This window comes from Ictidomys tridecemlineatus, assembly GCF_052094955.1.
Source record: "Ictidomys tridecemlineatus isolate mIctTri1 chromosome 12 unlocalized genomic scaffold, mIctTri1.hap1 SUPER_12_unloc_3, whole genome shotgun sequence".
Classification (NCBI taxonomy): Eukaryota; Metazoa; Chordata; class Mammalia; order Rodentia; family Sciuridae; genus Ictidomys; species Ictidomys tridecemlineatus.
In genome coordinates, this window is record NW_027520961.1 from 117,780 (window position 1) to 135,458 (window position 17,679).

A 17,679-nucleotide genomic window follows, 5' to 3' on the forward strand; every position below is an offset into this window, starting at 1 on the left:
ACTCCACACCTGCCTCCCCACAGTGCCTCACCTTCCTTCCTGGGGACCTGGATTAACTTCTACACCGAGGCTTCCCATCAGCCTCCAGGCTCTCTGAGTCTGCAGCAGCTGCTGCCATATATGGGGCTCTTGCTGGTTGGTTTGTACCTGGAGCATCAAACATACCACCTCCTGGCCACAACTGAAGATGGCATATCAAGCCAGGCAGCGCCTGAGAGCCAGGCGGACCGGGGTGAGTACTTAAGGGTATATGAGGAGAGGTCTGACTCTTGTCCCACTGCAGGGAGTCTGTATGCCTGGTGTTGGGCTGGAAATTAGGATAAGCCTGTGTCCATTCAGGAAGTGACCCCAGTCTGCAAAGAGGTCCTGTGTGGGCTAAGGGCCTGAGTTCTTCCTGGCAGCAGGGGTATTGTCTGTCTGTGGGAAGGTCAGGGCAAGGCAGTCATGTTGGCATCTTTTCTCCTCTAGCTACAAGCTCAGTTTCTGTCACGGCTCCTCAGCCAACCCCAGAGCCAGAGCCTACTTCCAGGGAAGGGGCAGAGCCAGAGTCCAGGACATCAGGGGTCTCCACTCGGTACTCCCCACGGCCCCAGTACAACAGGCGGGTGAGAGGCAGGTGCCTCATTCACGTCTACCTGGAAAATGAAATGACAACACAGTATAGGAGCATCCTGGTGAGTCTTCGAGCAGGGGAGTCTCCTGGGAGCCCACAGTGGGGAAGACCGAGTCCACAGCAAACACCTTGGACTAGGCCTGTCTTCTTGAACTAGAGCTTCTGGAAGGTCAGGAAGGAGAGCATAAAATGAGGAAGAGGGAGGCGGGAGAGCAGCAGCATGCCAGGTCTGGGTGCGAGTGGGCCTGAGTGTTTTGGGGTGTGCAGGTCAGAAGTGCAGGAGTGAGTGCTGGGTTCAGAGGAGGTCAGAGAAATATCGAGGGTACAGGCCATCCTCTACTGATCTTGGTATTGAGGAGGAGTATATTGAACCCTGGAGGTTGAAGCAGAGGAGTTGGCAGTCATTTTCTTGTGTGTGGGAGGGGATATGTTGCTGGTTGAAGGGAAGGGAGCCATTGTAGAATGATTAGGGTGGGTAGGTGTGGGTCACAGACAACTGGGGGCCTTGGAGGGGCCCATTAGTGTCCTAGTTTGCATGTATGTGAATAGAGATTTAGCGGCTCTCTCTGCAGAATTTTCCTGGGTGTGGAGTATCCATCATGAGACTCTGGTGTCCACCTCCAGGGGAACCATGTTGAACCACGGCACCTGCTGAGTCCAAACCTCCTGACACCCCAGCAAGCACTGACACTCTCGAGCCCAGCAGCTTCCATGCCTATCATTAAAGAGTCCTAGTGTGTGTTGTGCCCTGGCTGTCAGGACCAAAACACCTAGGGTTTGTGCCTGGTCCACACAAAAATGCAACTGCATCCCAGACCAGAGCAGGGATATGGAAGTCCACTGGACCATTTCTCCCATCTTGATGGGAGTAGAGTGTGTCTGTACAAAGCCTTTTGGTCCTTATTCCCTTGTCCCTGTAGGGCATAGCAGGTTGAAGCAAACTCTTGTACCAAGATTGGACTAGAGGCTCATAGGAAGACCCCACATGATCACATGAAGGCCTCAGGTAGCAGGGTAACAAGATGGTGCCCTTGTGTTGAGAGCTCTCTTGTCTCTGATTGTCCTTGAGCACTGTCCTCTGGGTAGCTACTCCCAAATTCCCTCTCTGATGAGCTTTCTCCAACCCTGCTCAGGTGACCTGCCAGGACAGCACTCAAGTCATCATCCGCAGGGCCTTAGATGCACACTTGCTCCAGCAGGAGGATCCAGAAAACTACGAACTTCTGCAAATTGTCTCGAACCATCAGAGTAAGTGGAACCATCAGAGGGTAGGGAGCAGTGAGTCACAGTGGGCTCAGGATAACTGGGAGCCAAAACACAGTGTGCATTGACCCAATGCCCAGGAAGAGTATGGTGGGACTTGTGCACAAAACAAAGTGTAATGATGGGGCATAAATCTGCAGGTTCTTCATGTTCTCCAGGGGCTGTGGACCTGCCTATCATGTGTTCTTTCCTTGGCCTGAGGAGGCATTGCAAAGCTATTATCCACAAGGGGCCAAGAACACAGGCTTCTTTGTCTTGTGTTAAAGAAGACAGACAACCACAGGATACCTACTTTGGCAGCCTTTCCTGACCTAGACGAGTACATGAGAAAAGCAGTTCAATGAACAATCATTTCTGGCTTCCAATCTTTCTATTCCTTGCAAACTGAGTCCACTTAGGACCAGAGGCCATTTCTAGAGAGAAGTGTGTGGTAGAATAGAACCCTTCACAGCTTGTAAACCCTTCTTGGAGAGAGAGGGGGGGGAGGGAGGGAGGAAAGAAGAAGGAGGAGGAGGAGGATGAGGAGGGGAAGGAAGAGGAGGACGAGAAGGAGGACGAGGAGGAGGACGAGGAGGAGGAGAAGGAGGAATAGAAAAATGAAAATAAGTTGAAGGAAGAGACCATGAATAAGAAGGTCAAGATGACTATTAGAAGAAGCATGAGGAGAAGATGAAGAAGAACAAGAACAAGAAGGAGAAACACAAGCCAAACAAGAAGTATAACAATAAATTGATTAAAAATATGAATGAGAATTATACTCATGAGGAGGAAATGCAGAAGTGGGGAACTCAAGAGAAATATATTGCTCTGGATGGCACAGCCCTGCTGTGGACATCCTCCACCCACGCTCAACACACCTGCAAACCACACCCTCAAATTAGTGTAGCTTTGTATGAGTGGATGAATCCACTGGCAAGGTGGAGGCACCCACCATCAAGTGCTTTTCCCCAAACCCACCTGTGATCATTGCTGCAGTGGGGAGAAAACCTTGAACACATGAGTCTTTGGGGACCAATCCAGATACAAAGTCTAGCTATTTGTCTTTGGTGGGTCCAACATGAACTAAGAGGGTCTGGGGTACAAGGGGCTATTTCCTTGAAAGGTGTTCCTGTAGGGGACCTCCTGTGCATAGAGGGTCCTCAGGGAGGAATCAGTGGGGAGTCTTTGGTGGAACAGTAGCTGGATTCGGGGGCTCTCAGGTCTGTGTGTGAGACCTGAGCTGGCAGAGGTTCTCAGTTGTGGGGGATGTTGGGTAGTATATTCCTTGATTGTCACCTACCATGCCTCTGCCCCTGCCTCTCCAGAGCTGAGAATCCCTGCTGGTGGGAAAGTATATTACGACCTGGATGGAGGAGTGGATTATAACTTTATTCTTCGGGAAACAGCTGCCAGCAAGTCGTTGACGGTCAAGCCAAATGAGGTAAACAGCCACCTTCTTCAGTCTTTACTCCTGGTGCCACTCCACATCCTCCAAGGGGTCAAGAACCTCAGGTTCTGAATGGATGTTGTAGAATGCCCACAGAACCAACTGCCAGGCTGGGTGGGGTGCAGTTGCTGGGCTTTGCTGATGTTGTCATCCCCCACAGTTCTTGGAGCCTTCTGTGGCAGTGGCATCCAGGACCCCAGCAGCTGTGAGCAGCAGCTCTACAGTGGCTGCAGGATCATTGCCCCAGGCCACCCAAAGCAATGAGTGCTGCATGAGAAAAGTCACCAGTAGCAGCTCCTCACTGCTTCACTCCAGCGAGCAGGTGGAAGACAGCCACTTTGTTCACGTCCTCCTAGAGGGACAGAGCCTGAGGGAGACAAAGTGCATCCTGGTAAGCCCGACAGCAGGGCTGCCTCTGGGTGTCCACACAGCGGAAGGCAGGAGACACAGCCAACCCTGGGGCTATGGTGGGAAATAAAGAAGAGAGAGGTCTGTCTTAAGGGCTTGACCTGAGGAGGGAGAGCATCAGCATGCCCAGCTCCAGTGGTGAGTGGGCCTGTGTATTGTGGGTTTTGCATTTGCAGGCCAGAAGTGCAGACGGAAGTGCTGTGGACAGATGAAGGCAGAGATATGTCTAGGGTGTAGGCTGCAGTGCCTAGAACTTGGTATTCTAAATGAGTGAGGTTGGAGCAGAGGAGGTGGCAGTGATTTGTCACATGTGTAGGAGGAAATGTGTTCCTGGTGGCAGGGAAAAGAACCTTCTTAGCATGACTAGGTGTAGGAATTTGGGGTCGGGATCACCTGGGGGGTCATGCCAAAGCTTCGGAATGTTAGCCTTTGCATGTATGTAAATATGGAGCTAAAGGGGTTCTGGGCAGAATTTCTATGGATGTGCAGTAGACACTCTAATGCTGCAGGTGTCCAGCTGCAGAGGAGACATGTTCAGTGACTTCCAGTGCTGAGTCCAGTACATCATTACAACCAGACCCGCACCGAGCTTCCAGAGGCCAGGGCCTTTCAAAGCTCTCATGAAGCACTCAAGTGCACACTCTTGTATCTGAGTCTGTTTTGTGTAGTGGCAGTCAGGACCAAAATTTTCAGTGCATCTGCCTCTTTTTCTCCTGAATGTTTGACCACAGTCTTCTGGGTAGCTCCTCTAAAAGCCATTCTCTGATGACATTTGTCCCACCCTGATCCAGGTGACCTGTCAGGAGACGGTGACAAGCCTCATCCGCAGGGCCTTGGACCAAAATTTGTTGCAGCATGAGGATGTGGACAACTTTGAGCTGCTGAGTATGATGTCTGAGGATGAGAGTAAATAGGACAATCAGACAGTGGGGAGACATGATCCACAGTGGGCTCAGGATAACTCACAGCCAAGAGAAAGTGGGCCTTGGCCCCAAAATACCAAAGTGTGGTGGGCCTGGCAGAGACTCTCAGGGGTTGTGGGTGTTTTGTGGTATAATCCTTGAGTGCCACCTAACAATTCTCTCCACTTTGCTCTGCGGAAATCAAGGTCTCTGACCACTCACTGGTGTGTCTGTCCATGAATCCGGGAATAAAATATTTCATCGTGAGGAAACGCCCCCAGGTCAAGGGAAAGGAGGTAAACACCTACCTTATTCAAGCTGTACTTGTGCTGCCATTCCACTCCCACCTGGAAAATAAGAAGCCTGAGCACCTGGACATATGTGCTAGAAGCCCATAGAGCCAACTGACAGGCTGGGGTGTCTTTCTGTTTCTGGGTTTGCTGATGTTCCATCCCCCACAGTTCTCAGAATCAACCTGCAAGTCCTCCAGGCCGCTTTCCCACAAGCAGGTGGGAGACACCTGCTTAATTCGTGTCCACTTAGAAACACAAAGTCCAAAGATGGCCAAGACTGTTTTGGTAAGCCTGGGAGCAGGGGTGTCCCCTGGTGCTTACACCTGGGTGGGGAACAGACACTGGTCCAATACCATAGACTACTCATGCCCTCTTAAATTTGGAGCTTCTGGATGATCAGGAGGATAGAGGGGAATCAAGAAGGGAGAGGTCAGTGTGAAGGGCTGGAGCTGAGATGAGGGAGAGCAGCAGCTTGTCCACTGCCATGTCTGAGGGAGTCTGTGTGTCAGGTTGCAGCATGCAGTCCAGAAGGGCAGGGGCAGGTATGGGTGACAGATGAGAATAGGATAGGACCTAGGTTGCAGGTTCCCTTGTATGGGATGCTGACATCTATTGAGGAGGACAGCAGTGTGAGGTTCTGCATGTTCCTTGAACAAGGAGCTGAGAGAGTCTCTCTGCAGAGTCGATATGGATGTGGAGCAAGCACATTAAATGTCCAGGTAACCCAATGACCACCCTTGCCGGATGAGGTGCCCTCCTACATCCCAGCCAGCACTGAGCCTCTGGAGGCCAGGAGCTCTTTTGGCTATGTTTCAGCACTCCTGTGTGTGGTCATGTTCCTGGGTCTGTTTTTGGCCCTGGCAATCCAGACCAAAGCCTCTAGGTTTTGTGCCTAGGCCATTCCCAATGCCGCCTGCATCCTCGGGCAGACCTGGGATCTTGGAGGCTATTGTCCCATTCCTCCCAACTTGTGGGATGAGATTGCATCTGTATGCAAGTAGTTGAGTCCTTTCACTTCGAGAGGAGTGCAGCTCCACAAAGAGCAATGGCAAGCCCAGGAAGTCCTATGTACAAGGATTGGGCTAGTAGCCTATGGGAAGAGCCTACACGATGCGCAGGAGGTCACCCTCAGGTAGTAGGGTCATGGATGTTGCCCTTGTATTTAGAGTGGAGGTGCCTCCAGAATGACCCTGCCCACTGCCCTTGAGTAGTCACTTCAAGGCCCATTTCCTGAAGGCCTGTCTCCCATGCTGCTCCAGGTGACCTGCCAGGATAGGGCTCCTGTCGTCATCCGCAGCGCCCTCGACCTACACTTGCTTACTCAGGAGAAACCGGAGGATTATGAGCTGGGCCCAATCATCTCTCACCGTCAGAGTAAGTGAGACAATCAGATGGCAGAGAGTAAGGGTCAGGATGTGGACTCAGGTCAACTCTTAGCACCAAAGAGTAGTCTCTTACCCCCAAGAATACTCCAACAGGGTGTGTTGGGTTCTTGCACAAAGACAACTGCACTTCTGCTGGTGGAAGTTCTTGAGGTCTAATAGTGTACCCCAGTGGATATTGCGGCTCCCCACCAGGTGACCTGCCCAGGACATAAACAAGCATACAAAGCTGACATCATTGAGGAGTGAGGAGGAAAGCCTCTTTCCAGGAGCAGTATACTTTCATGGTCTGGGATAGGAGTGGTTTCAAAGAAACGTGGGAATGCATGGGCTAACGATGGAACTGGCATTTTGTGGACTGAAGCAGTACTATTGAAAGCCTTCTGTGTGACCAGAAATCCACTGCCTGGGCAGAGCATTGCCAGGATTCTAGCAAGCAGTAACAGGATGAAATTGGGAAGAAAACACAGCCTGGGAGACAGCCTGAATCATTTGTTTTTGCATAAATTCCATGGTCTTCCGCACCTGAGTCCACTTGCCAAGGAGTGATCACAATAGCCGGGTTGTGATCCCTAACTAAAGTCAGATGAGGGCTTCCTGAGCACGTAGCCACAGAGCTCATCTGATAATAATGCCAGTGCTTTTTTGTTGGTTGGTTGGTTGGTTTTTGTGAGCCAAACACCACAGCATCCATTATCCCAGCCTATGTACACTGAAGACCACCATCCCAATGAGTTCTAGGATCACTTGTCTCCTATCTTAACCTTCTGTTAGGTTAGTAGAGTCTATGGAAGAGGAAGTCTGTGTGGGGCCTTGGTAGCCTAAGAAATTCATAGCAGAGATCCCCACATCCAACCCAGAAGGGATGGATAACAGGCTCTAGGTTAGAGGAGGGTGACAGGAAAGAGGTGTTCAGAGGAAGGAGAAGCGGGCTGTTGTATTCCCCCACTCGGGGTCATGGCACCACTGGGCCATACACCATGTTGGAGGGAAGCAGTCCCTTTGCTGGTCTTTGGAACCATTGTTCTCAGTAGGGCAGCATTTGGAATGTGGCCTCCATTCTCAGAAGCCTGGTTCACATGGAGGCAGGCTCCACCAACACAGAAGCATGGCTCTAATGTGGTATCCGTGCTGGACAGCCTGTCCTCACTGTGGCCATACTTGAGGAAAATAACTCAGAGGAGGAATCCTAGGCCTTTTTTCTGGGTTTCATAGCTTTCTCTTTGGTTGTGCACTGAGGCTGTCCATAAAGCTCTAGTGTGTGGCAGTGGAGAGCTCCTCAGCCCTTGCCACAAAGGCATAGACTGGGAGAGAGAGAACGAGGGTGGCAGAGAGGGAGAGAGAGAAAGATGGAGAGGAGGAGGAGGGCCTCTACTTGGAGAATGAGGATTCAGTGGAGCCTACAGGAACAAGGTACTGTTGCCCAGGGCGCAACCCTGTTTAGGTCTTCCTCCAACCATGCTCAACCTTTCTTCCAGTCCCTCCCACCTCCCAGTAGTGTATTCATCTTGAATGAGAATTTCATGTTGACATCAGAGCACTCACCATCCAATGCTTCCCTCCAAACCCACCTATGAAGATGGCTCATGTGGGGACTGAATCTTCGGCACAGGAGCCTTTTGTGGGAGATTTCAGATGTAAATCTAGTGGTGTGCTTTGGCAGATGCAAGAGGACCTGAGATGTTCTGGATTCCAAAGCCTTTGGTAGGACAGACATTAGGTGTGTTGAAGTGCTCTGCCTAGTTATTCCTCAGGGAGGACTGTGGAGGCTGTCTTGTTGGTATTGGTGCTGAATTGGAGAGCTCTCAGGTGTGTGGCTCTGGCCTTTTCTGGCACAGGCTCTCAGATGTTGGGGTGTCCTAGGGAGCACCTCCTGAGTGCCACCTTCTTTTTGTACACCCCTCTCTCCCCAGAGCTGAGGATTCCAGCACAGGCCAACGTATTTTATGCCAAGAATCCTCACAAAAAATCCAACTTCGTGCTGAGGAAAAGGAGCCTCTCCCAAAAGAATGATGAATGGATCCAGCCTCAACCTCCCTCTCGTCCTGCAAAGAAGGCTCCAGCCCTCCTGAGGATGCTTGCAAAAATCTGCTGCTGTGTGCCTGGGCGGCACTGAGGCAGCCCAGGAATATTTACATTGATTACTATTTGCTTCAAAGTTTGAATCTATAGTTTGCCATTGTCTTTGACCTTGTTAGTAACACAGTTGTTACTCTATCCTGTATTTTTTGTTTCCATTAATATATTATTATTTTAAAATATATATGTTTTTGTTACCTAATCTACTCTGATGATTTGAGTATACTAAATGTAGCAGTGTTTCCTAACGGACACATCCAAACCAACAGGAAGGAATGTTTCATTCTATCAGCAAGAACTTCGGTATTTAGGAGTTTGGCAGAGGGCATTATCTGAGTCAGTTTTCCAATGGGGGCAATGAAGTATCAGCTATCATGGTACAAACACAAACAAAAACACACAAACACACACAAGAGCGCACACACTCACTGAGAGATAGATAGACAGATGGAGTTGGTCCCTGCTGAAATACTTTGGAGACGTGGTTCTGATTTCTCCTATTTTGGGGTATTTTCAATTGCCCAAGGTATCTTGCAAATGAACCCATGTCTGAGGAAGACATGCATGTGTACTTAACATGCCACTTTTCACATAGCAGGGAGGTCATGTCATGTAATATTTTTCATGCAGCTGTGTTTTGACTGTGAACCATCCCATGAGGTCAGCTGTGGAATTTTCCACTGGTAGCATCACAATGGGGATCCACTCTTTGGATTTGAGGATATTTCCGATTTTCTTGATTCAGATTGGAATGATATATATATATATATATCATATATATATATATAGTTTTTGATGAAAATTCTGCATTTGATGGTAATGAATGCCATGCATCTAGGAATCTGTAGACTGCAGACAATGAATGGATGCCTACTATTGCCTGGACTGGTCTGAAAAGTCCTGTAGCATCTGAGCATGTGTGAGGGCTGTACAGGTTTTGCAAAAAGTCCAGGTCAGATGATCCTGCACAAAGCTGAACTCCTAGTGGTCTCCACAACAGTGTAAGGGCCAAGGAAAAACACACTTCCACACAGAAGTTGGGAAGCTACCTTATGAAGGTGATCATAGGTACGGGATCCTCTTGGTAGGACCCATTTTCCATGGGGCCAGAACTGTGCTCTGAATGTGGTTGCTGAGAACTTGGAATTTTCTAACTGAAGCAGTTCGTGCAAGCTGCTTCCACTTGCAGGAACAAAGTGTGTTCTCGTTGAGCACTTTAGGCTGTCCCTGGTTGAACTAGAGTGTCAGAAGCACTTGTAATGATTGGCATTCACAGTTTTACATTGAAGCCTCTGTGCCATCTGTCAACCACTGATGGCTGCAAGTGGGGAATGGAAGCCATTTGCTGCAAGCAGTTTCAACTTGCAGGACTAACTTTGTTGTAAGTGGGCACATGGTGTTTTTCCTGTGTGAGCTAGAAGAAAGCAAAACTGCTTCTTACAGGTGACAGGCATGCTTTCACATTGAAGCTTTTGTGCCATTGATCTAAAACAGTTCACTCATATGGGCACCTGCACTTCAACTGTATGTGGTAAACAAGTGTGACAAATGGATGTCAGTGAGACTTTGGAGAACGGACCTTCTCAGCTGGTCCTCTTTCCTCCTGCAAGTTGGTGATCTCTTTCTGTCACACTTTGTGTTTCATGCCTGAACTGTGCTCTGAATGTGCTTGATGAGAACAGTTTAGAAGTGCAGAAGTGAAGCTGTTTGCAGAAGCAGCTTCAAGTAGCACAAGCTAACTTGTTCTCAGTGAGCACATGGAGATTTTTCCCTGGTTGAAGCAGTGTGAATAAGAATGGCTTCTCAGAGCTGGTAGGCATGTTTGCATTTGGCAAACATTGCCATCTATCACCAAGAGTTCCTTGCATGCAGAAACCTTCTTTTTAAGTGTTCTCAGAAAGGTCTGATGAGTGGATTTCCATGGAATTCCGTGGAATTGATCTTTTCAACAGTCCTCATTGGCTTCTCAAAATTGGTGATCCTGGGCGCAAGGACTCTCTTGCTAGCCAACATTGTATTTTGGGCCTGACCTCGGCTCTGAATGTGCTTGCTGAGAGTAGTTTGGGAGTGCAAAAGTAAAGCAGTCTCTCAGCAGCTTCAACATTCAGGAGCTCATTTTGTTCTCAGTGAGCACATTGGGGTTTGTCACTACTTAAACTAGCGTGAAGAACCACCGCTTCTCAGAAGTGGCAGTTTCCCTCTGAACTATCTGTACAGTTGGTCAATGCGAGTTCAATGCAGGCAGGCACTTGGATTTCAAGTGAATTCTGTGACAAACAATTGAGCAATGGATTTCAATCAACCTTGGGCAATTGCTCTTCCCAGTGGGCCCACAGTTCTCCTCCAGTTGCTGAACCTAGGTCCAAGGGCTCTCGTGCTAGCACTCTTTGCATATGGGCTGAAACTGTGCTCTGAGTGTGCTTCCTGAAAATATTTTGGAAGTGCAAAACAGAAGAATTTTGGCAAGCAGCTTTCATATTAGGAAATGACTTTTTTCTCTTCATGCCCATTGAGCTTTGTACCTGGCTGGAGTAGCCTTAAATCCAATGGCTTCTGAGAGCTGGCAGGCCCAGTTTCCATTGGAAGCAACTGTGCTCTTGGTCAATGGCAAGTTGGTTACTGTCAGGTACCTGCAGTTTCAATGAGTTTTTAAAAGAAGGAGACCAAGGGGATAAGATGAAACTTGTGCAATTCATTTCCTAATCAATGTTGGTGATGCTAGACCAGAGTGGACTTTTGCAATGATACTTTCTCATGTTTTTTGCAGGAAATGTGTTCTGAATGTGCATCCTGAGATGCATTTGTAGGGGGCAAACAGAAAAAGTTTGTGCACAAAGTAGATTTGTTCTCAGTGAACACGTGGCGGGTTTTCCTTGGTTGAACATGCAGGAAGCAGAACCTCTTGTCAGAGCTGATGGCACCATTTCACTTGGAACCATCTATGCACTCAATATTAAGCAGAGGTCATTGCAGACAGGCTCATGCAACTTCAAGATAGTTTTCAGAATCCGTTTGAGGAATGGATTCCAAAGAATCTTTGAGGTATTGACCCACCCATCAGTCCTATCACTTCCTCTCTGAGCAAGTGCTCCAAGGTACAAGGGCTCTCCTGCTAGCACACTTTGGATATTGAGCCTGAACTGTTCTCTGAATGTGCTCAATGAGAAGAGTGGGAAGTGCAGAAGAGAAGCAGGGTATACAAACAGCTTCAATTGCAGGATGTAAATGTGTTTCTAGAGAGCATATTGGGATTTGGGCTTGGTTGAACTAGTAGGAATTGGAATCCTTCTTAGAGCCAGCAGTTACGGGCTTTACTTAGAAGTTTCTGTGTCTTGTATAAAGCAGAGTTTGTTGCTCATGGGTACCTTCATTTCCAGTGAGTTTTCAAAAAATTTGAGAAAAATATTTCAATGAAACTCTGGGCCATTAATCTTGTCAACCGTCCAATGTTCCACGTGAATATTGGTGATGTCCCAAGGGATCTCTGGGTAGCACAATTTGCACTTTCACGTCGTCTGAACGTGCTGGCTGAGAAAAGCTTGGAAGTGCAGAACAGAAGCATTTTGGGCAGGCAGCTTCCAATTGAAGGAACGGTCTTGTTCCCTGTAAGCACATTGAGGTTTGTTTCTGGTTGAAGCTGCATGAAGTGGAACCGTTTTCAGAGCCGGCACTCTCAGTTTCTCTCTGAAGCATCTGTTCCATTGGAAATGTAGATTCCCTTCAATAGGGCCTCATCTAGAGAGCCTTCCCATGTGTCTCCCACTTGATTCAAACTTCTCCAGTGCACTTGTTGTCAAAGCAGGGACTCTAGGAGAGAGGGGCTCTACATTCTCCACACTGAAATCTCTCAGCAGGGAGGACTCCTCCATGCTTGGATGGCAGGGCTGTGATCACCTGGGAAGGTGGAAATAGGAGGCTTCCAGGGGGCTGGTGGTGTTCCTAGTCAGGATGCTGGTCACTGCAGTGCATTTAATCTATGGATCTCAAGGAGACTTATGCTGCAGATTTGTGTAATTCTGCATCTGTATGCACACAGTTCTTCATGTGGGGAAAAAGCAATGTTCTCAAAGTTTTCTTTACATTATACTCAACTGGTAATTTACAAACCCCAGTGTCCCATGTTAGCCCAGAGCCATTCCATCAGCCCAGGGCCAGTGGGTAGTCCAGTGGTCAGTACTATGCACAGCTCCCAGGTGGCTCCAGTGTGTAGCTGAATTTGACAGCCAGTGTACTGTAGGATTTGCCCTTGAGGTTAGAATTTATTGACTTCCTCTTATGTCATTTGACTAGTCAGGATGTCTCATTAACTATCTGTGAAATCTTCAAGTTAGCAATCTCTGGTCATTTCTACCCTCTGAGGCACTGGTTCAACAGTTGGTCATGGTCATGGGTAGTCCTGGGTCACAATGAGGGAGAAGAAGACAATAATGTAGAATGGTGGTGTAGAGAGTCAGGGTGGGGCCAGAGCCCACACTGTGGTTAGGGTAGGGAAGGGATCTGAAGAGACTACCTTGAAAGTGAGCTCTGGCTGCAGTTAACCAGGAATCAGGGCCTGGAACTGAAAGCCATGACAGGGCTTCTGACTAGAAAGGACACATCCTTCTGGGCTGAGTTGGAGGTCCATCCAGGCAGAGGCAAACATTGATGATGCAGGAGAGGGGGATGGTCTAGATCACAGAGCAGCTCCATCATCATATAACACAGAGTGAATTTTTTTCTTCCAGTTGTTGGTAAATGCTGATTTATTCACGTGATACATTCACATCTAACTTGTCCATTGGAAAGGCCACTCAACCACCACAGGCGATGATATCTTGCTGGATGTGTGCATTCTAAAAGGAGGTGAGGTTGGCGCCAATAGAGTGTGTGGGCACTCAGGCATTGGCAAGCTTGCTTTGGAGAGTGAATCCTCTAAATGTTATTGGGCTGGCTTTTGAGAGCTCCTGTGGTTTGGCTAGATGTAGAATTCTTTCACACAATTTAGCATGGTGTATATTTTAGAGAGCATGATCACTGAGGGGCAGCTTGCCGGTTTGAAGCCGTGAGCATTAACATCTATCAAGTTTCTCACCTGGAGTTGGCTACCTACAACTGGTGACAGTGTTTTGCTACTGCTGAGCAATACTGAACAAGTCTCTGGGCCAGTAATCCATTGCTGAACTACATCACCAACAAAAAGACACTGAGTGAAGGTGAGGACCAGAAGAGCCCGGGAACCACCAGACAGCAGCCTTGAAGTCCTGAGCTCTGGCACATCATATGCCAACTCAACTGGGTATCAACCTCTTCCTGGGCTCATTAGAACTGTGTGCTTCAACTTTCAGAAGCAAATGCAGAATGATAGAATCTTCTCTGAGGACACTTTTCTAAGTCTTGTTTGCAGCACATCTTCTAAGTCTTATTTGCAGCATGTCTTCACTGGAATGAGTAGGCATTCGGCATTCTGTTGTACTTAAAATTCATTCTACCCCTACTTGGTAGGTTGTCTGAAAGTGACTTGGCCTGAATGCATTTTACATGCCACAATATGGCTTGTCTTTTCTCCTAAACTTATCAGGGCAGTCAGAGCAGCCAAGGAGTACTATAAATTCAGGCATAAAATGGCCAGATAGACTTGGATCACTGTACATCTTTCTAGAACCTTCTTTCATGCTCTGGCTTCCCTGAGTGTGGGGACTTTGTGATCCAGATTTTTTAGCAAGTAGTTTCTTGGAAGGCGATGCTAGAAAACTCCAGGTGGGAACAGGAAGTGATTAGGAACTGGAAGACAGGGTGTACCAGCCAGTTGTTGTCACTAAGTGAGTAAACACAGTTCTGATAAGGAGTGCTGGAGGTTCATGTAAATCATGTTATTAATAGAACCCTTTATACAGGTGAGGGAGCTAGGGGTTCTCCAACCACTCCTGCCAACCATGGCAGGATTCTGCTGCTGGCCTTCACTGTAGGCAAATGGGCCATGGTGCTGGGAGCTCTAGGTCAGCTGGGGTGTGAAAAAATGGCATAGTGATGGACAATGTCATCCAGCTTTGAATCCCCAGACTGGGATCTTTAGCAGGGCAAGGTCAGAGACTGTACTCAATGCAGCATCTACTTCTCAGCATAGTGGCAGGCACACAGCAGAACTTCATCAATACCCGTGGAATGCACTGGCTCGCCCCAGCCCTGCTCCAGGCCTCTCTCAGCTGAGCTCTTCCTGCTGGTCCTGTCTGTTCTAGTATATTAAGCTCTTGCTTCTTTGTATTTCACTTTCCTGAATTATGTCCTCTTTTTCCACACTCCTGTGGTCACTCTTTCTCCACACTCCTCTGGTTCCAAATGGCTGTCTGGCGGGGCTGTGGCAGAGAGATCTCATTACTACCAGAGATGGAGTTTTTAAACCAAATAAGACACGTGCTCTGCTGCTTAGGATTGTCTTCAGCATAACGTGAGGTAGAAGGTTTGAAATTAGGATTGTCCTCCCAATCTTAAGGCATGTCATCCCTGCGTGCACACCAGGAAGTACCCTGGGAAGAAAGGCAGGTGTGGGTTTGGAATCAGAGACCAGCATGAGAAGAACACTTTCACTGCTTACTAGACAATGAGCTTGGGCTTGTTCTGTAACCTCTTGGGACCTCAGTGTTTGCATATCTGAAATGGGGATAGTTGTATGCCTGACTTTAGGAGGTGGGTAGAGAGAATCCTAGAAGTAGAGGAAGAAAACACACAGCATCTGTGAAGCACCCCGCCCCCATCTTTAGTCTTTCCATGATTTTCTAAACGTATGTTGATTGACTGTTGTTTACAACAGCCTTTAGATCTACCTGAGGTCCCATCTAATCCACACAGATGTAGAAGCTCACCTTTGCTCAGTTGCCACATTTGCAAGGACACCTTCTAATAGAATCGGATCTAGGAAGCTGGGGTCCCTTTGCAGAACATACAGGATCCACAGCAAAGTTCAAGCCCCTGAGACAGAGGGCTTCTGCTGGTGTCCTCATGTCCTCATGGGCACTGCAATGCTTTTCTCCACAGATGTTTATTGAGAGCCTGGTCCAAGCCAGGCAGGGCTTCCTGCTGAGGATGTGGCAGAGAATGAAGCACATGCCTGGCTGGCTTGTAGGGGAACATTCGGGGGCAAGACAGGCCAGTGATGGTGAAGACAAGACCAGTTAGTTGACTTGTCCGAAGGTCTTGGAGCCAAGCACTCTTCTAAGCACCTTATCATAAAAGCTTCCTCATCCCTCAATAGTTGCAAGAGGAACAGTGCTTTGGTTGTCCCCATTTTCCATAGGTGACAACTGAGGCACTGAAAGATCAGGTCACTTGGCCAAGGTCATGGAGATAGCACAGGGGGAAGTGTTGGCTGCAAACCCTCCCAGGTGGCTACTGCTTTGGGCTCTTTATCACCTGCAGCCTGCAACCTCTTGGTCATGCTGTGGCCCCTGTGACTGGTCTGTCACCAAATAGTGATTCACTGCAGGGCCTTTCCCGAGTCCTCTTCCATCTCAGAGTGCCTGTGTCTCACAGAGAGTTAACCAATTTCCTGGGCCCCACTGGAGTTCCTGGTTTTGCCAATCTGGTGCAGAGTCTGAGAATGTGTGTTTGTAACAAGGTCTCAGGTGACCCTGAAGATGATGGGTCTCAACACAGGTGACTTTCCCCCTCCCCTTGGGTCATTCGATAATGCCTGGAGACCTTTTATGTTATCACAAGTCAGGGGTGCTGGTGCAAAACTCAGGTAGAGGCCATGGGTGCTGCTGAATGTCTACACTGCACGAGGAAGACCTCTACAGACTAAGAAGGATATGGCCTGATGGGCCAAGGGCGCCAAGGTGAGAAACCCAGTGTGGAGTACAAGCACATGAACTTGGGTGTGTGAAGGTATGGCCTTGGGGCTTGTTTCAAAGGTGGCTTCTATCAGTGCAAAACTCCAGCATCTCTGAGTGGCAGCGTTTCTGACAAGCTCTGAGCGGGGATGCTGGTGCTGCTGACCAAGCCACCCCACTTTGAGTAGCCAAAGTGAAGTGGAGTTCTTAGGACACCATGAACTTCTCAGAAATGCAAAGTGGACATCTCCTGTGTTAGATCAGAAGAAAAGAAACTCTGAGTTGGAATAAACCCTTTCAACTCACCTAGTTGCAAGTTTGCCCTTAAAGCAGTGCTGAGACAGCGGGGCCAGGTGGGGGACAGAGCTCCACTTCTCTCCTAGCCGCAGGCAGAGGCCTGCTAAAAATGAGGAGGGTGCAGAGGTGGGTGAGAACTGCCTTGCTTCGGTCCCCAAGCATCCAGTCAAGTCTATTGTCACCTGGAGTGGTGGCTTCTTCTCCAGGGCCCACGCTAGCATTGGGGTTTGCATCTGCCTGACTTTCAGTTCTGTGAATGGAAGGTGGGAACTGGCTGCTTGAGACATGGTTGCTATTTTTGGAGAGGGTATGGGAGAAATGACAGGACGCCCAGCCCTCCAGAGCCCGCACCCCTGCCCCTGTGATAAATGGCAGCATTAACAAGGTTTGGTTGAGAGGGTCTCCCAGATTTGTGACTTCCCATGTCCGCCAGCAGATGTCACTATGGCTGGCAGAACAGAGGCCTTTCAAGAGTGAGCTGGGGGGAGCAGAGAGGGGAAAATATCATCAAATAGAAGGCAGAAGCCAAAAGTACCCTTGGCCTAGCGGGATATGGTCCATACTATCATTTTAGGAATGGGGGACATTCTGCAATAAACCCACTATCAGATCGTGTCATTGAGGTTTAGCTTCTGAGATTTAGGCAGAAACTCTCCAATGAAACACACAGTTCCTGGCTTCTCTTAACTGAGAAAGTCTCCAGGTTTTGGCTCCGGGCCTATATGTATCAGGAAACATTTTCTTGAAGGAAACAAACACGTTGCACTGAATAAACATATATTTGTTGTAGCTTACCCTGATACATCATATTGACGGGATTTAAAAATTGATTCATTTTACAAATTCAGCAGCTTATTCTGAAGTTCCATTGCCCTCAAAATCCCTTATGATTGGCACATTAGCCAACAAGCAGAATTCTCTGAAGCCCCAGCAAGAAAAAAATAAAGTCAAATTCCTATTTGTTGACATTTGAGGAAAACAAGGGAGAAGCAAGGGGCCCCACTCACTGGTGACAAGGTCTGGTTGAACATCTTTTATCTAATGCTTACCAAGAATGGTAGCAGAAACAGCACCGGTTCCTCAAACAGGGCAAGAGAGAGGTTGACACAGATGAAGAAGTACATGGCCATCCACATGGCCCAGTGATTATGAAAATGGTAAAGTCTGGAGAGGAAAAACAGTAAAGGTGGTTTTAACCACTGAGCAGGAGT

At 48.4% G+C, this 17,679-nt stretch overlaps 1 long non-coding RNA gene across 1 annotated transcript; it reads left to right on the plus strand.

Annotated features, from left to right (window-relative positions):
• Positions 1–1,115: 1,115 nt before the first annotated feature.
• Positions 1,116–8,563, plus strand: LOC144372304 (uncharacterized). The gene is made up of 4 exons (XR_013432326.1): positions 1,116–1,861; positions 3,181–3,296; positions 3,463–6,279; positions 8,201–8,563. It is a non-coding gene; the product is annotated as an uncharacterized LOC144372304 (long non-coding RNA).
• The last annotated feature ends 9,116 nt before the right edge of the window (positions 8,564–17,679 follow it).